Source organism: Theropithecus gelada, chromosome 1, assembly GCF_003255815.1.
Source record: "Theropithecus gelada isolate Dixy chromosome 1, Tgel_1.0, whole genome shotgun sequence".
Classification (NCBI taxonomy): Eukaryota; Metazoa; Chordata; class Mammalia; order Primates; family Cercopithecidae; genus Theropithecus; species Theropithecus gelada.
In genome coordinates this window covers 79,822,242-79,839,477 of record NC_037668.1, presented here as the reverse complement: position 1 = coordinate 79,839,477, position 17,236 = coordinate 79,822,242, and the positions used below count along the sequence as shown (strand labels likewise).

At 42.3% G+C, this 17,236-nt stretch overlaps 1 protein-coding gene across 1 annotated transcript in view; it reads left to right on the top strand.

The window, feature by feature from the left end:
• Positions 1 to 17,236, top strand: part of RAB3B (RAB3B, member RAS oncogene family) — an 84,518-nt gene that overhangs the window by 36,260 nt on the left and 31,022 nt on the right. The window lies entirely within an intron of this gene.

The following is a 17,236-nucleotide window of genomic DNA, read 5'->3' as shown; positions in this document are numbered from 1 at the left end:
TATATTCAATTTTATTAAACTTGACATTATAACATAAGCATAGCTAACATTGTTAGAAAATCTTTATATATTTTTAATGACTTCATTGTACTTTATGCAAAAGACGAACCATATCCATTCATTCATTCATCCAGCAATATTTGTTGCACTTACCATGTGTCAGGCACTCTCAACAGTGGTAAAAGAGTGAGGCCCAATCTCTGGCCTCTCAAAGCTTAGTTTCCCCCCATTGTTTGACATTGAACTACTTTCCAATTTGAAGCTGTTATCAATAATGTTGCAGTGATTATCCCCATGTGTAAAACTTTTCCTGGGTTTCAGATGGTTTCCTTTAGACAGATTCTTTGTAGTGAAATTCCTATTTTACTTTACCTTTGTGAACATTGAATGTTATCTTAATTTTAGTTTAGCTAACTCAATAGGTTAAAAAAAAGTATCTCATAATTTCAATTGCATTTCTTTGATTATTTATTAAACAAATCATCTATATATTTATTAACCATTAGTTTTTTTTTTGTTTGTTTGTTTGTTTTTTGTTTGTTTGTTTGTTTTAAGATGGAGCCTTGCTCTGTCAGCCTGGAGTGCAGTGGCACAATCTTGGCTTACTGCAACCTCTGCCTCCCAGGTTCAAGTGATTCTCCTGCCTCAGCCTCCCAAGAAGCTGAGACTACAGGTGTGCACCAGTGCACTCAGCTAATTTTTGTATTTTTAGTAGAGATGGGTCAGTATCTTGGTCAGGCTGGTCTTGAACTCCTGAACTCAGAAGATCCACCTGCCTCGGCCTCCCAAAGTGCTGGGATTACAGGAGCGAGCCACTGTGCCTGGTCTACCATTAGTTTTTGTGAATTGTCTTTTGACAAGAGTCCTACTTTTATCACCTGCAATTTCTCAGCACGAGGCCTGACTCTCATTTCCTTTTGCTTGCTGTGACCTGGGGATGTATTAAGTATAATCTTGTTTCATGCTTCTTTTTTTCCCCCTGGCTCTCTCCCACCTCACTTCTCTCCCCACATTTTCCTGTCTTGAAAGGGAGTTGGGTGAGTCACATAAAGGGTACAGCGGGTGGCATATGAAGTAAATTCCCCAGAGAGACTTCTCAGAATGCTGTGAATGGTGCTGATGTCAATTTGGAGGCAAAAAGAGTGATGAGGAAATGAATTGGCAACTCTGATGCTAAATTTGTCCATGCCAAAGCACTGGGGTATTATGAATGATGGTTCATTCTGCAGGCATCTTTAGAATACTGCTATATGCCCAGATATGCGTGGGGTACTCATAAGGGCTTAATAGCTGGAGAAGACACAAATGAAATAGGTCATGATTAATAGTCAACCATATACATGTTGGACAGTTTCAGACTAAGTGGAGGTGCCCAGCCGACAGTTGGAAATTTCCATCTGAAACTCGAAAGTGAGGGCCCAGGGAAGGATAAGGAGCCAGTGTAGGAGACACAGCAGGAGCCGGCAGAGCTGAAGGGAGAGAACAGGGGAAGAGAGACTTCACAGAAGCTGAGGAAAGAGGGAGTTTCCAGAAAAGGGGTGTGTTTGGGGGTGATGTCATGTTTTTAATTTATTGCAATGCAGAGATTATATTATCCATCCATCTTTTATTTTCATTTTTCTTCATTTTTATCTTCTTTTTTCATTTGTTCATTCCTTTATTCGTTTATTCATTCCTTTGTTCATTCAGTATTTTTTTTTTTTTTTTGAGACAGAGTCTCGCTCTGTCGCCCAGGCTGGAGTACAGTGGTGCGATCTCCGCTCACTGCAAGCTCCGCCGCCTCCTGGGTTCACGCCATTCTCCTGCCTCAGCCTCGCTAGAAGCTGGGACTACAGGTGCCTGCCACCACGCCTGGCTAATTTTTTTGTATTTTTTGTATTTTTTTGTATTTTTAGTAGAGACGGGGTTTCACCATGTTCACCGGGTCTCGATCTCCTGACCTCGTGATCTGGCCGCCTCGGCCTCCCAAAGTGTCATTCAGTATTTTTGGAGTACCTTCCAGGTGCCAAGTATTGCTGTAGACACTGAGGGTACAGAAACAACAAGACACAGCCCCTACTCCATAGTCTAAATGAGAGATGTAGGTGAGAGGAGAAGCAAATTCCTGATATAGGTGCTATGATCCATTCATTAAAAAATATTTATCAAATACCTAAGATATGCCACATACATTGAGGAACAATGCAAGGAAGCCCTATGACCTTCAGCTAATCCACTTGAAGTAAAAAGTAATGCCTATATCTTAGTGGAAATCATGGAAATCAATAGCCATATCCATGAGAATTTTTGAGTTTAGAGTATTTGAGGGTTTTGTGTGAGAGACCAATGCCAAAAGTAAGAATACAGGGCATTCATCTTTCTGGGGTCCTGTTTTCTATTTGTAAAATGGGTGTGTACACCTCTCATAGGATTCATCACATGTGTCTAACTTCCCTACTAGACTGTGAGTGTTCTGAGGGTAGGGATCACATATGGCACGGGCTAAGATCAGTGAATATATGTGGAATTAATTACTCCCATAAGGGCTTTCTATCTTTAAGGGTCTGTGCTCTGCTGTCACTAAAATAAAGGTTCAAGTACATTCTGTGGAAGACTGGAAGCAATGGTGATGAATTTAGACACGGTCCTGAAGGACTTCCCAAAAAATGTGCACTTGACCTGGACCTCAAAGGTTAGATAGGATTACAGAGGGCAGGGAGGCACATTAGAATCCCTAGTCCTGGATTCCAGTGACTTCTTTTCTACCGCCTGCTCTCGAGGACCTAACCAGTTGCTACCTATGTGTTCTTGGACTCCAATTTACTTATTTTTTTGAGACACGGTCTTGCTCTGTCACTCAGGCTGGAGTGCAGTGGCATGTCCATGGCTCACTGCAGCGTCCATCTCCTAGGCTCAAGTGATTCTTCCATCTCAGGCTCCCAAGTAGCTGAGGGACCATAGGCGTAGGCCACCACACCCAGCTAATTTTTTTATTTTTTGTAGAAACACAAGTCTCACTTTGTCACCCAGGCTGGTCTCCAACTCCAGGGCTCAAGCAATTCCCCCACCTCAGCTGGGATTACAGGTATGAATGACTGCACCTGGCTGACTCCAGTTTTATTACCTGTAAATCAGTAGTGACAGTGATACATGGTGGGCTAGAAAGTACACTGGATGTGGAGTCAGAATATTTGAATTTGAGTCCTAGTTGAGCCTAAAAATAAATAGCTATGTGGCCTTGGGAAAGTCAGTGAGTGTCTAGGTCTCAGTTTTTCTATCTGTAAAAGAAAGGAGTCAGACTGGATGAACTCTAAGATTGATTTCTTCTGGTTCTAAAATGTTTGCATTGGGGACAAGGGCTGCAAAACTGCCCATTGGGTACTATGCTCATTACCTGGGTAATGGGATCAGTCATACTCCAAACCTCAGCATCATGCAGTATACCCATGTAACAAACCTATACATGTACCTCCTGAACCTAAAACAAAAGTTGAAATTGTTAAAAAAAAAAAAAAAAAAAGAAGTCTACATCACAGATTCATTGTCAGGCTCCCGTGAGATGATGTGATAAAAGTACTTGTAAACTGTAGGGTGCTTTATAATGTGGTCTATATGGCTGAGGACAGATAGGTATAATATTAAGCTAGCTCCAAAGGACCATTTTTACCACTTTCAGTCTTCTCTGTCTCCCAAGCTCCATTGAACTGCTCTCTTCTTCCTAAAGAGCTCTCCCCTTCTAGTTTCCTTCCATTCCCATGGGACATAATGTCTCAGCTCCCAGATGCTGCAGAAAAACAAAGTGCTTGGAGCTGAGCAGCTGTGGGTTGGAGGGTAGGGCATGGGGGAAAGCTAACTTGAAAGCACTCATTACCTGCCTCCCTGGTGCTCATCATCCCCACCCCCTAATCTTGCCTGGATTGAAGACGGGGAGAGAGAGGAGTATGGCTGGAGGAATGGGCAGGCAACAGGGCACGATTCAGGGATGAAGACCTCAGAGATAACCTCTTAATCTTTGTGTGACCTCTCAAGTTGTCACTGCTCTGGGCCTCCCTCTCTTTGTCTACGAAATGGAATGTGCCCAGAAAAAGGAGGTGGTATGTATGAGCTCACAGACCCTATTCCAACCAATCCTGAAGTTCTAAATGAGTTTTCCCTTCTCAGCACAGTCAGCCCTTGAGTTTCATTTGCTAGCATCCTTGTAAGTGCCTACTATGTGGCAGGTGCTATGGTTGAGGGCCTGAGATTTAGCTAAATATGACTTGATCTTAGGGTGCTCATAGCCTGAAAGAGGAGACAGAAAAACAAACCAGTAACTATAACAAATGTGATGTGTGCAGTGATATTGATAGCAGCAGGAGGCAGTCAAATGCCTAGGCAGATAGGGACAGGTCCCCAGTGAAACCCCACCTTTAAGCCCAAAACATCCAGGACTGCTGCTGGTTTTGGATGAAACCCTTGACCCAGAGTGAGAACTTCTGTTCCTGTTTGCCCACCCTTTCCTGGTTGGTTCTTTCTGAATAATGCATTTTAACCAATTGAATGTTGCCTTTTCCAATACTACCCACAGCCCACCCCTCCCCTGTCCTGTGCCTAAAAAAACCCCAGACTCAGCCACACTGGGGGAGATGACTTGACTTTGGGTGAAAGACCCCACCTTCCTGATCCCTCTCTACTGAGAGCTGTTTCGTTGCTTAATAAAATTCTCCACCCTCATCACCCTACAGTTGTCAATGTGACCTCATTCTTCTTGGATGTGGGACAAGAGCTTGGGACCCACCAAATGTGGGTGCCCAAAAGGCTGTGGCACTGTGGCCTTCTGCCCTCCATCGGTGGAAGGCAGCCACCCCATGTGACAGAAGCAGTGGTGGGGCCAAGCGAGTCCTGGAGCTGTGGGCCAGAGTGGGGCAAGGAGCTGACTGAGCCGTTAGCATGCCACTGTCTGTTGGGCTGCTGATGGTGGGGCTGAAAGAGCTAATTAGCACACTATAACACCCCTCTGGGGCTTTGAGGTTGCAGGCACCCCTGCCTGGGCACTGCCACCTTCCCCTTGGGGTGACATGCCTGGTCAAGCCACAAGCCCCTCACAGAGCCTGCTCTCATGTCAGCACTTGGAACGACTGGCTGGACCCTGCACTTGCTCATTCACACATCCCTTCCTGCCAGGGACTGAATGTGCAGTTGCAGTGGCCACAGGATTTGTGCCAGAGGCTTGCCCTCAGGTGCACCCCAGAGGGCCTGAGTCAATGGGGTGTCTCCTTCTGTGAGCCTGGCAAAGGGGCTGAGAAAAATCCTGTGCCAGTGTAATGGCAAACATTTAAAGGGCAGGGGAGGAATTTGTTGGGAAAGAAGGTTAGGGAAAACTTCAGAGGATGTGACCTTTGAATATGTTTGTGAATTATATAAGGCAAGGGCATTCCAGGCAAAGATCAGCATATGCAAAGGCCCAGGGGTGTGAGGGAGCTGGGAAACCACAAGTAGTTAAGGCAAAAACCAGAGCTCATTGTTTCAGTCTAGGAATGACAGGAAAGGAACTAGCAGGGAAGCCTGAGCTAGATCCTGAAGGGTCTGTATCTACTGAGAAGCTTGGACTCTATCTTGTAGGCTTTGGGAGGCCAGCAGATGGAGATGGGTAGGTTTGGATTTTTCAGAAGGACTATTTGACGTTCTATGTGCTCTATCCAAATTGTTACAGACACCCCCATACCTTTATCCTTTCAACAAATATTTATTGGAACACTCTGGCCCTATGTTCCAGGTGCTGTGGCATGCACTGGAGATGCAATAGTAAGGAAAACCAGACATCCTGTTCTTGTGGCACTGGTAGTTTGGCAAGGGAGACAGACCTTAATCAAATAATTACACAAATAAATACAAAATTACAGTGGGAGTGAGTGGTACAAAGGAGAAGCTCATGGTGCCAGGAAAGCATATAATTGGAGCATGTGACTTTTCCAGGATGGTCAGCTTCTCTGCTGAGCTGAGCTCTGAAGAGAGAGCATTACCTCAGGGAAGGGCACTAGGAAGGCTCTCGGGGAATGGGCCTCTCCTGCTTCAGAACCCCCACCCAATACATGTTTACCTCCTATGGTAACAGACACTGTAGACTTTAAGCAAGTACCGGCTTGTATTCATCTGTTTATCTTCAGGACCTAACCAATGCTTGGCACAGAATCAGCACCAAGTGAAGATTTGAAAAAATGGAAAAGAGAAGTGTTGAAGGTAATAGTTTAAATAGTTTGAAGGTAGCAGTACTTTAAATAGTTGAAGGTAGCAGTACTATCACCCCCACTCCCTACCCAGGGCTAAACATCTTCCTTCAGCTGGTTTCAACTTCCCTTCACTATTCTCTGGCTGTTCTGCTAATAGTCAAGGCCCCTGTGACAAGAGATTTAAATCAGTGAAGTAGCCTTGTGAAAGAGGATGGTCTGTTGGGAGGCAGAAGACCTGGTTTTATTGAAGCCCCCTTTCATGATTTCCTGTCATTCACCTCTTCAAGCCTAAGTTGCCATTTTTATAGAATAGAGATAATAGTCCTTATCTCACAGGGTTTCTCAGGGAATAAACTGAGATAATAAGAAGAAAACATTGTACACTCTAAGAGTTAAAGAAGTGTAAAGATTTGAATATTTGGAGGGCTGCCACATGAGTAAAGAATTAGATTTATCCTTTGTGTCTCCAGAGAACAGTATTAAATCAGTGGATAGAAATTACCGTATGTAGATTTCAGCTCAACAAAAGGAAGAAATGTTCTGGTAATCAGAACTGTCCATCAGTGGAATGGCTGCTTTGTGAGGTGGTGGGTGTCCAAGTTGGAAGCACTCAATACAAGCATGTTGTGGAAGGAATTCCTATTTTGAGTGAGAGGATGGATTGAATGACTTCTAAGATTTCCTTTTAACTCTAGAATCCAAAAATCTGATGGTCAAGACAAGCAGAGAAGCTGGCAGAGGGTGTATTGTAGCAGGGAGTAGCATGAGCAGAGATGTAGAGCAGAAATGAATGTAGCATGTGTGACGACTATGAGGAAAACTTTACGAAGAAATGAAGAGTGGGCCAGGTGGGATGGCTCACGCCTGTAATCCCAGCACTTTGGGAGGCGGAGGCGGGCAGATCACGAGGTCAGGAAATCAAGACCATCCTGGCTAATACGGTGAAACCCCCTCTCTACTAAAAATACAAAAAATTAGCCGGGTGTGGTGGCAGGCACCTGTAGTCCCAGCTACTCTGGAGGCTGAGGCAGGAGAATGGCGTGAACCTGGGAGGCGGAGCTTGCAGTGAGCCCAGATCACACCACTGCATTCCAGCCTGGGTGACAGAGCGAGACTCCTCCTCAAAAAAAAAAAAAAAAAAAAAAAAAAAAGAAATGGAGAGTGTATGTTGGATCACATGTGATTTCATTTAAGCTTTCCAGGTGATTTCCAATCTTATGCTGTGGTGGAGGGGAGATGGTTGGTCCCTGGAAGCCTTAGACATGGTTAGAGGGCCTCCTGTATTGGGAGGCTGGAGAGGATCTTGGGGGCTGAAGAGGATCAAGAATACAAATCAGGTTGGACTTTAGGCTGTGTTGAAAATGCACAGGCTTTGGTCAAAAGACAGAATTTGAATTTTTTTTTTTTTTTTTTTTTTTGAGGCAAGGTCCCACTCTGTCGCTCAGGCTGATATGCAGTGTGCAATCTCAGCTCACTGCAACTTCTACTTCCTGGGCTCCAGTGTCCTCCCACATTAGCCTCCCAAGTAGCTGGGACTACAGAACAGGAGCATGCCACCATGCCCAGCTAATTTTTGTATTTTTTGAAGAGACAAGGTTTCACCATATTGCCCAGGCTGGTCTTGAATTCCTGAGCTCAAATGATCCGTCTGCCTCGGCCTCCTAAAGTGCTGGGATTACTGGCGTAAGCCGCCGTGCCTGGCCAGAATTTGGATTCTGTCTGCCTCCTTATTGTTTGTGACCCTAGCAATTTACTTAACCTCCATGAGCCTCAGTTAATTCATATATCAAATGGGGACTCAAACTTGTCCTCCTTCAAGCTGATATAACAATTAAGAGAAATAATGTAAACGGCATCCTGGAAACAGCACAGGCTTTGGAATCAGACAGACCAGGTTTGAATCTCAGTCTGAAATGAACTGACTGCAAGATCTTAGGCAAGTTATTTAAAACTTTGCCTCATCTGTAAATAGAGATAGTAGTATTTCAGAAGGGTGTTTTGAAAATCAAATAAAATAAGAAAGGTGCCTCCTAACATGTGCCTGGCATGTAGTAATGCCCAACTAACAGTGTTATTTTGTTACCACAAATAATGTAATGGGTCTCATATATAAAGCACTTACCAAAGTGCTCAGAACATAGTGGGTGTTCAGTTAACATTAGTCCCTTTCTCTCTTGCCCATGTGTCTGTCTGCCACACTGACTGGGCTATGGGAGACCAGAGCAGTGGTGCTCACTCTCATGTCTGTTCTCTGGCATAATCCTCTGCCCGTATGAAGAGCTCCATGAATGTCTGTTGTGTAGAAGTGAATTGATTTCTCTTGATGACATGATCTCCTTCCTCAAGTAGCCAGTGAGTCATTCCTCTTTCCTTCTCCTCCTTCCCATCTCCTCTGTGGTTCTATTTCTGACTCTCATCAGTGGGAGGAGAATCAATGTTCGTCAATGTGATTTTTAAAAATAAAAGGGAAAGATTCAGGAGTGATTCTCTGGGCTGCTTTCCATAGAGCACAGGATAGTGAGAGCTGGAGTGTTATGTTTCCAACCTTGCTTTTCTTTAAGTGAAATAAAAGTGTCAACAATATCAACAGTAATAACAGCACTTACTATGGGCTTTATTGAGCACCTACCATGCGACCAGTGCTCTGCTAGGCTCTACCCCTACATTATCTGTCATTCTCACACAATCACTTCAAAGTATAATATTATTATCACCACCTTACAGTTGAGGAAACTAAGGCTCAATTATTTAAAAAATTAATTTAAAAATTAAATAATAAATACTTCTATATTTGGATACCTATTATAAGCCAGACACTTAAAAAAATCTTACTATGAAAACTCTACCAAGTAGGCATTTTTATTTCCATTCCAGATATGAGGAAACTGAGCCTCAGAGAGAGAAAATAACCGACCAGTCCAAAATCACATTGCTGATAAATGGCAGAGCTGGGAGTTAGGTCAAGGCCTGCTCAACTCTTAAGTTCACCCATTCTCTTTCTATCAGGCCATGTTGCTACTCTTTAAGGGAAACATTATACTGATGCTCTGGCTGGAGGCAGCCCTGGGCAGGTTTGAATGGAATGGGAAATGACTCATATAGCATGAGACCCATCCACTCTAGCAGGGCAGACCCTGGGAAGCTGGCCCTGCTGCTGGAACTGTCTTTGGAAGTACAAAAACAATAACTGGTGACTGTGTGGTATTTACTACACACCAGGAACTGTTCTAAGCATTTCGCATATAATAACATTATTAATCCTCACAAAACTCTGAGGTAGGTACAGGCATGCCTCAGATATGTTGCAGGTTCAGTTCCAGATCATCACAATAAAGTAAATATTGCACTAAAGCAAGTAACATGAATTTTTTGTTTCCCAGTGCGTATAAAAGCCATGTTTATACTATAGTAGCCTATTAAGTGTGTAGTAACATTATGCCTAAAACAATGTACATATGTTAATTAAAAAATACTTTAGGCCAGATGTGGTGGCTCATGCCTGTAATCCTAACACTTTGGTAGGCTGAGGTGGGAGGATCGCTGGAGCACAGGAGGTTGAGGCTGCAGTGAGCTATGATCCCGCCACTGCACTCCAGCCTGGGCAACAGAGTGAGACCCTGTTTCAAACAAGCCAACAAAATACTTTATTGCTAAAAGATGCTAACAGTCATCTGAGCCTTCAGTGAGTGTTAATCTTTTTGCTGGTGGAGGGTCTTGCCTTGATGTTCATGGGTGCTGACTTATCAGGTTGGTGGTTGCTGAAGACTGGAGTGACTGTGACAATTTCTGAAAATAGGACAACAGTGAAGTTTGCTGCATCGATTGATTCTTCTTTTCATGAAAAATTTCTCTGTTGCACGGTGATGCTGTTTGATAGCATTTTACCCATAGTAGAACTTCTTTAAAAATTTGAGTCAGTCCTCTCAAACCTTGCTACCGCTTTATCCAACTATGTATATGTCATATTCTAAATCCTTTGTTGTCATTTCAAGGATGTTCACAGCATCTTCACCAGAGTAGACTCCATCTCAAGAAACCATTTTCTTTGCTCATCTGTAAGAAACGACTGCATCCATTCAAGTTTTATCATGAGATTGCAGCAATTCAGTTACATCTTCAGGTCCCATTTCTAATCCTAGTTCTCCTGCTATTTCCACAAGATCTTAGATCTGCAATTACTTCATCCGCTGACATCTTGAACCCCACAAAGTCATCCATAATTCCAAAGTTTGGAATCAATTTATTTCAAACTGTTATTAATGTTGATATTTTTATCTCCTCCCATGAATCACAAATATTCTTAATGGTAGAATGGTGAATTATTTCCAGAAGGTTTTCAATTTACTTTGCCCAGGTCCAAATAAGCTTTGAAAGTCAAAATTACTCCTTGATCCACGGGCTGCAGAATGGATGTTGTGTTAGCAGGCATGAAAACATTAATCTCCTTGTATATTTCCATCAGAGATCTTGGGTGACCAGGCACATTGTCAATAAGCAGGAATATTATGAAAGGAATATTTTTTCCTGAGAGTAGGTTTCAACAATGGGCTTAAATTATTCAGTAAACCATATTGTAAACAGATGTGCTGTCATCCAGGCTTAGTTGTTCGATTTCCAGAGCACAGGCAGGGTAGATTTAGCATAATTTTGAAGGGCCCTTGGATTTTCAGAATGGTCAATTAGCATTGACTTCAAATTAAAGTCACCAGCTGCATTAACCCCTAACGAGAGAGGCAGCCTGTTCTTTAAACTTTGAAGCCAGGCATTGACTTCTCTCTAGCTATGAAAGTTCTAGATGGCATTTTCTTCCAATGCTATTTTGTCTACATTGAAAATCACTTATTTAATGTTGCCACCCTCATCAATGATCTTAGCAGGTGTTCTGGATAACCTTGCTGCAGCTTCTACCTCAGCACTTGCTGCTTCACCTTGCACTTTTAGGTTATGAAAATAGCTTATTTCCTTAAACCTCATGAACCAACCTCCGCTAGCTTCAGACTTTTCTTCTGCAGTTCCCTCACCTCTCTCAGCCTTCATAGAATTGAAGAGAGTTAAGGCCTTGCTCTGAATTAGGCTTTGGCTTAAGGAAAGATTGTGACTGGTTTGATCTTCTATCCAGAGACCATTAAAACTTTCTACATATTGCCAATAAGGTTGTTTTGCTTTTTTATCACTTATGTGTTCGCAAGAGTAGCGTTTTTAATTTCCTTCAATAAATTTACATTTGCATTTACAATTTGGCTAACGTTTGGTACAAGAGGCCTAGCTTTCAGCCCATCTCAGTTCTTGGCATGCCTTCCTCGCTAAGCTTAATTATTTCTAGCTTTTGATTTAAAGCAAGAGATGTGTAACTCATCCTTTCACTTGAACAGTTAGAGGCCATTGTGGTGGTATTATTATTATTATTTTGAGATGGAGTCTTGCTCTGTCACTCAGGTTGGAGTGCAGTGGTGTGATCTTGACTCACTGCAGCCTCTGCCTCCTGGGTTCGAGTGATTCTCCTGCCTCAGTCTCCTGAGTAACTGGGATTACAGGCATCTGCCACCATGCCTGGCTAATTTTCGTATCTTTATTAGAGACAGGATTTCGCCACGTTGGCCAGGCTGGTCTCAACCTTCTGACCTCAAGTGGTCCACCTGCCTCGGCCTCCCAAAATGCTCTGATCACAGGTGTGAGCCACCACACCCGGCCCATTGTAGGGTTATTAATTGGCCTAATTTTAATACTGTTGTGTCTCAAGGCATAGGGAGTCCTGAAGAGAGGGAGAGAGATGAAGGAATGGCTGGCTGGCGGAGCATTCAGAACACACACAACATTAAGTTCACTGCCTTAATATGGGTGTGGTTCATGGCACCCCAAAGCAATTACAATAGTAACATCAAAGATCACTGATCACAGATAAACATGACAGATATAATAATAATGAAAAGACTTGAAATATTGTTAGAAATACCAAAATGTGACACAGACATGAAGTGAGCACATACTGTTGGAAAAATAGCTCTGATAGACCTGCTTGAGATAGGGTCACCGCAAACATTCAATTTGTAAAAAATGCAATATCTGCAAAGTGTAATAAGTTGAAGTGCAATAAAATGAAGTATTGTTATTATTCCCACTTCATAGATGAAGAAACTAAGGCTCCAATAGGTAAGTTGCCCAAAGAGACGATTACACAAAAGCATGAATATCAGGAGACATTTTAGAAGCCATTTTAGAGGCTGTGTACTATAGTCACATAGTGAGTAAGTGGTAGAATCAGGATTCACACCCAGAAGCCTAACTCCAAAGATCATGGTCTTAACCTCAAGACTATATGGCCTTTTTGTTTAACAAACAGTGGTTGAATTGCTACTGTGTGCACAGCCCTGTGCTACATACTGGTAGTACAGAGATAAAACTGACCCCATGTCCAAACTCATTTATGGGGTATATACCAGAATTTCTAATTAGTTGGGATTCAGTTGAGTGACAAGACTCTTCTTTTGGAGAGCTTGGGCATGGGGCTAGGCTTCAGGCAGAGATGGAAGACCAGACATTCTCACAGAATAACAGAGCATAGTGTAGGTAGACTGAGGAGAGTTGAGGCCTGATGGCAGTGCAGGCACTCAGAAATCCTGCCTGGGCCTCTAGACCAGGAAGAGTGGCTTAATTCCAAATCCTGCAGGACAGGATTTAGGGACTGAACCTACAGATCAGTGGGCGGTCTCTTCTTTGGAGTTGGCTCTGAGGAGCTCAGGAAGCAGAGGCAAGGGCATGGGAGGAGTGGATCAAATACTGCTTTGATGTTTCTTAATTACAAACACACAGAGCTTTGATGTGGATATGGCAGATATCTCTCAATAATGTCTAAGATTTCCAGTGTTAAATGTTCACTCACTCATTTATTCATTCACTCACTTATCCATTCATCTATTCATTTATCCTCCCACACACTCATGAGCTGGAGAAAATATCTTCCAGAACTCATAGGGAGAACTGCTGTATGTGTTCAGAAGGAATACTTTGATAAGCTGAGTAAGATGGAGAGTAAGATGCTCAAAGACCTTGCTCAGTGAAAAGGAGATGGTGATTTGTATGCTCTCCAAGGAGGGTGAGTATGTTAGATGCAGGTTTTGTTTTATGGAGTAAGGTTATGCCAGTCTGGGCCAGAGCTGAATTGCTGAGGACATGGAGAAGCCAAGACCTGACAGAAACAACTACTATCTTTGTTTTTCTTCTCTTCATCTAATCTATCACCATTCCCTGTAATTTTACCTCTTAAATACCTCAATGAATCTGTTCTTACTCTATGCCTGTTGTTACCATTCTAGCTCAAATTCTTATTTAGTCTGACCTGTACTACTGCAAAGATCTTCTAACCAGCCTTCCTGCCTCCTATCTTTTCTCCTTCCAGTCCATCCTCTACACCATTGTTAGAGTGATCTTTCTAAATCTCAGATCTAATTATGTTAATCCCTTGGCTCAAAATCTTTGATCTTAAAAGATAAAGTCCATACCCCATAGCATAGTATTCAGACCTCTTTCTAGCTTCATCACCTACCTATGTCCCATCTCCCACCATTCCTTAAGTTCTTCAGGAGTACTCACTGTCAAAAACTCTCCCGTCTGCCAAAATACCACTCCTTTACTTTTCTGCTTGGAAAACTCTTCTTTAGAAAAGTTGTTCTCCTTATATTGCCAAATAAGCACATTTTCATGTGATGCTCCTGGGCTTGGTACAGATTCCACCCATGGGGATCGTTATGCCTTCTACCATATAGTCCCAGTTTTCCTCCTGAGCATATGATAGTATGGCACTTTCTTACCCCTTGAAAGTTGGGTGTGGGTTTATGACTTTCTTTGGCCAATGAAATAGGAAAAGTGGAAGTTTTTAGAGCCAATACATGACTCACATACTTTCTTCCCCTCTGGTAGTTGCTCTGTCAGCCTGGAATAAAGATGACTAAAAGCAGAGCACCCAGCCAATCCTTAATGGATATGTAATAATAATAAAAAATAAAACCTTGTTGTTTAAGCTACTGAGATTTGGGATTGCTTGTTCCTGAAGAACCCAGCCTAGCCTAACGGATATATTATCTCCTCTTTGACATCTTCCATGACTACCCCAAACCACCATGTTTCTACTTTACCTGAACTTGTGTGACTCATTTTTTTGTCTTTTGAGACAGTCTCGCTCTTTCACCCAGGCTGGAGTGCCGTGATGCCATCTCAGCTCCCTGCAACATCTGCCTCCCAGGTTCAAGTGATTCTCCTGCCTCAGCCTCCCAAGTAGCTGGGATTACAGGTGCACACCACCAAGGCTGGCTAACTTTTGTATTTTTAATAGAGACGGGATTTCACCATGTTGGCCAGGCTGGCCTCAAACTCCTGACCTCAAGTGATCTACCTACCTTGGCCTCCCAGAGTGCTGGGATTACAGGCGTGAGCCACCATGCCCGGCTAACTCATTTTTTTTAATATCTGGTGCTGATGACATATTACCTCATATTGCTAATTATCAATTTGCTGTTATATCTTAGCTACCTTCACAACTCTATTGAGGCTTCCTGAGGGTAGGTGTGGTGGTTGTTCCATGTTATCACACTAAGTATAGTTCATGGCTAAGGCAATATTTTGTAATGGGTGCAGGAGAGAGACAGATTAGTTCTGAATGAATCTTAGTTTCCTCACCTGTAAGATGAGAGCAACAGCATATATTCTCCAGGGTTTTCCAACATTTGTGTATAACAGGTGCAACCTATATAAAAATAATGGCATACTGAAATTATTTTTCTCATTATTTATTTTTATTATAACTATAGATGGCATTCAGTAGATGCTTGTGAATAAAGCAATCTTTCATTGATGGAGGTGTGGTGGTACCTGCATTAGACATGGAATCAGAAGTCCTGGATTTGGCTGGGCACGGTGGCTCATGCCTGTAATCCCAGCACTTTGGGAGGTTGAGGCAGGAGGATCACTTGAGTTCAGGTGTTCCAGACCAGCCTGGACTACATAGTGAGACCTTGTCTCTACAAAAGTAAAAAAAATTAGCCAGGCAGGGTGGCACGTGCATTGTGGTCCTAGCTACTTGAGAGGCTGAGGTGGGAGGATCACTTGAGCTTGGGAATTTGAGGCTGCAGTGAGCAGTGATCATGCACTCAGGACTGGATGACAGAGTGACACCCTGTCTCAAAACAAAAAACGCTGGGTACAGTGGCAAGCGCCTGTAGTCCTAGCTATTCGGCAGGCTGAGGTGGGAGGATCACTTGAGCCTAGGAGTTCAAGGCTGTGGTGAGCTGTGATGATTGCACCACTGCTCTCTAGCCTGAGTGACAGAGTGAGACCCTGTCTCTTTAAAAAAAAAAAAAAAAAAAGTCCCAGATTTAAGGCCTACCTTTTTGTCACTAGCTTTGTGACCTTGACCTTGGGAAAGTCACTTGCCCTTTCTGCATTTTTTGCATTCTCAACTATAAAATGTAAATAATAATGACACCTACCTCACTGGAATCTCATAGAATTTAAATGAGATAATATATGAGGACATGTTTTATACATGCTTAAGCATCGCACATTGTAAAACTGTAATGATACAGAGAAGATTGGCTGGTCCCTCACATGAGGACTGTGTGGAAAATTTGGAAGCATCCCAGTTTGCTGTTGGTCTTGTCTTTGTTGCTTGCTTATGTGTTTGTCTTTCCAACTAGACTATGAACTACTTATGATTAAGAATTGTCTTCAAGTCATTTTTTGAAAAACTGTTTATTTCTTCTTATATAAGAGTAATACGTGCTCATCGTAGAGATAATAAAAATACATGAAGAAGTCTGGGCACAGTGGTTCACACCTGTAATCCTAGCACTTTGGGAGGCTGAGGTGGGTGGATTGCTTGAGCTCCAGAGTTTGAGACCAGCCTGGGCAACATGGTAAAATGTCATCTGTACTAAAAATACAAAAAATAGCCGGGTATGGTGGTGTGCTACTCAGGAGGCTGAGGTGGGAGGATCGCTTGAGCCCAGGGGTTGGAGGTTGCAGTGAGCCAAGATTGCTCCACTGCATTCCAGCCTGGGTCACAGAGTGAGACCTTGTCTCAAAAAAAAAAAAAAAAAAATTACATGAAGAAAGTTAAAATCTCAGTAATTCTTGTCTCTTATTCAAAGATAGTCTCTATTAACCTTTTGATGTGTTTCTTCTATTTTTTTCTGTGCACATATAGTTACAAAACTAATAGATCACACATACAAGTATTGTCTCATATCATTAAATATTCTTACATACATGAACTTACATAAAAATTCTTACATTTTAATCATTCTCCTGTTGTTGAATATATAAGTTGATGATATGTTTTCACTGTTAGATAAAGTTGTAACAAATGTGTTTTTGTGCATACGTATTTGTCTGATTTTCTATTTTTATAGGGAAATTTTTTCTAATTTTGTAGGAAAAATTCCCAGAAGGAATATTTATGGGTCAAAGAGTATGAACATTTTTAATGCTCTTAAGACTTCCCAGTTGATTCCCAGAAAGGCTAAACCAAGTTCCACTCCCACAAGCAAGATGTGAAGTTATATATTTCACTGCATGCTTATCAATAATGGGAATTATTAAAAATAAGGGGCTGGGCACAGTGGCACAAAACCTTAGTCCTAGCTATTTGGAGACTGAGGTGGGGGGATTGCTTGAGCCCAGAAATTCAAAATTGCAGTGAGCTATGATTGTGCCAGGGCACTCAGCCTGGGCAACAGAATAAGGCTTTGTCTTTAAAAAAAAAAAAAAAAGAAACAAAAATAAGGTTAAAACTTTTTATGTAATAATTACCCACTCAACGTTTCTTCTGTGACTTACTTGTTCATGCCTCTTGTCCACTTTTCCATTAGGATTTTAATTATTCTTATTAAATTCTATGAGATTTTAAAAATTATTTTATTCTAGTCAACAAGCACAATACAAGACACATAATAGATGCTCCTTAAATATGCCTTGGGTTGGTCATGGTGGCTCACCCCTGTAATCCCAGCACTTTGGGAGGCCAAGGCGGGTGGATCACCTGAGGTTGGGAGTTC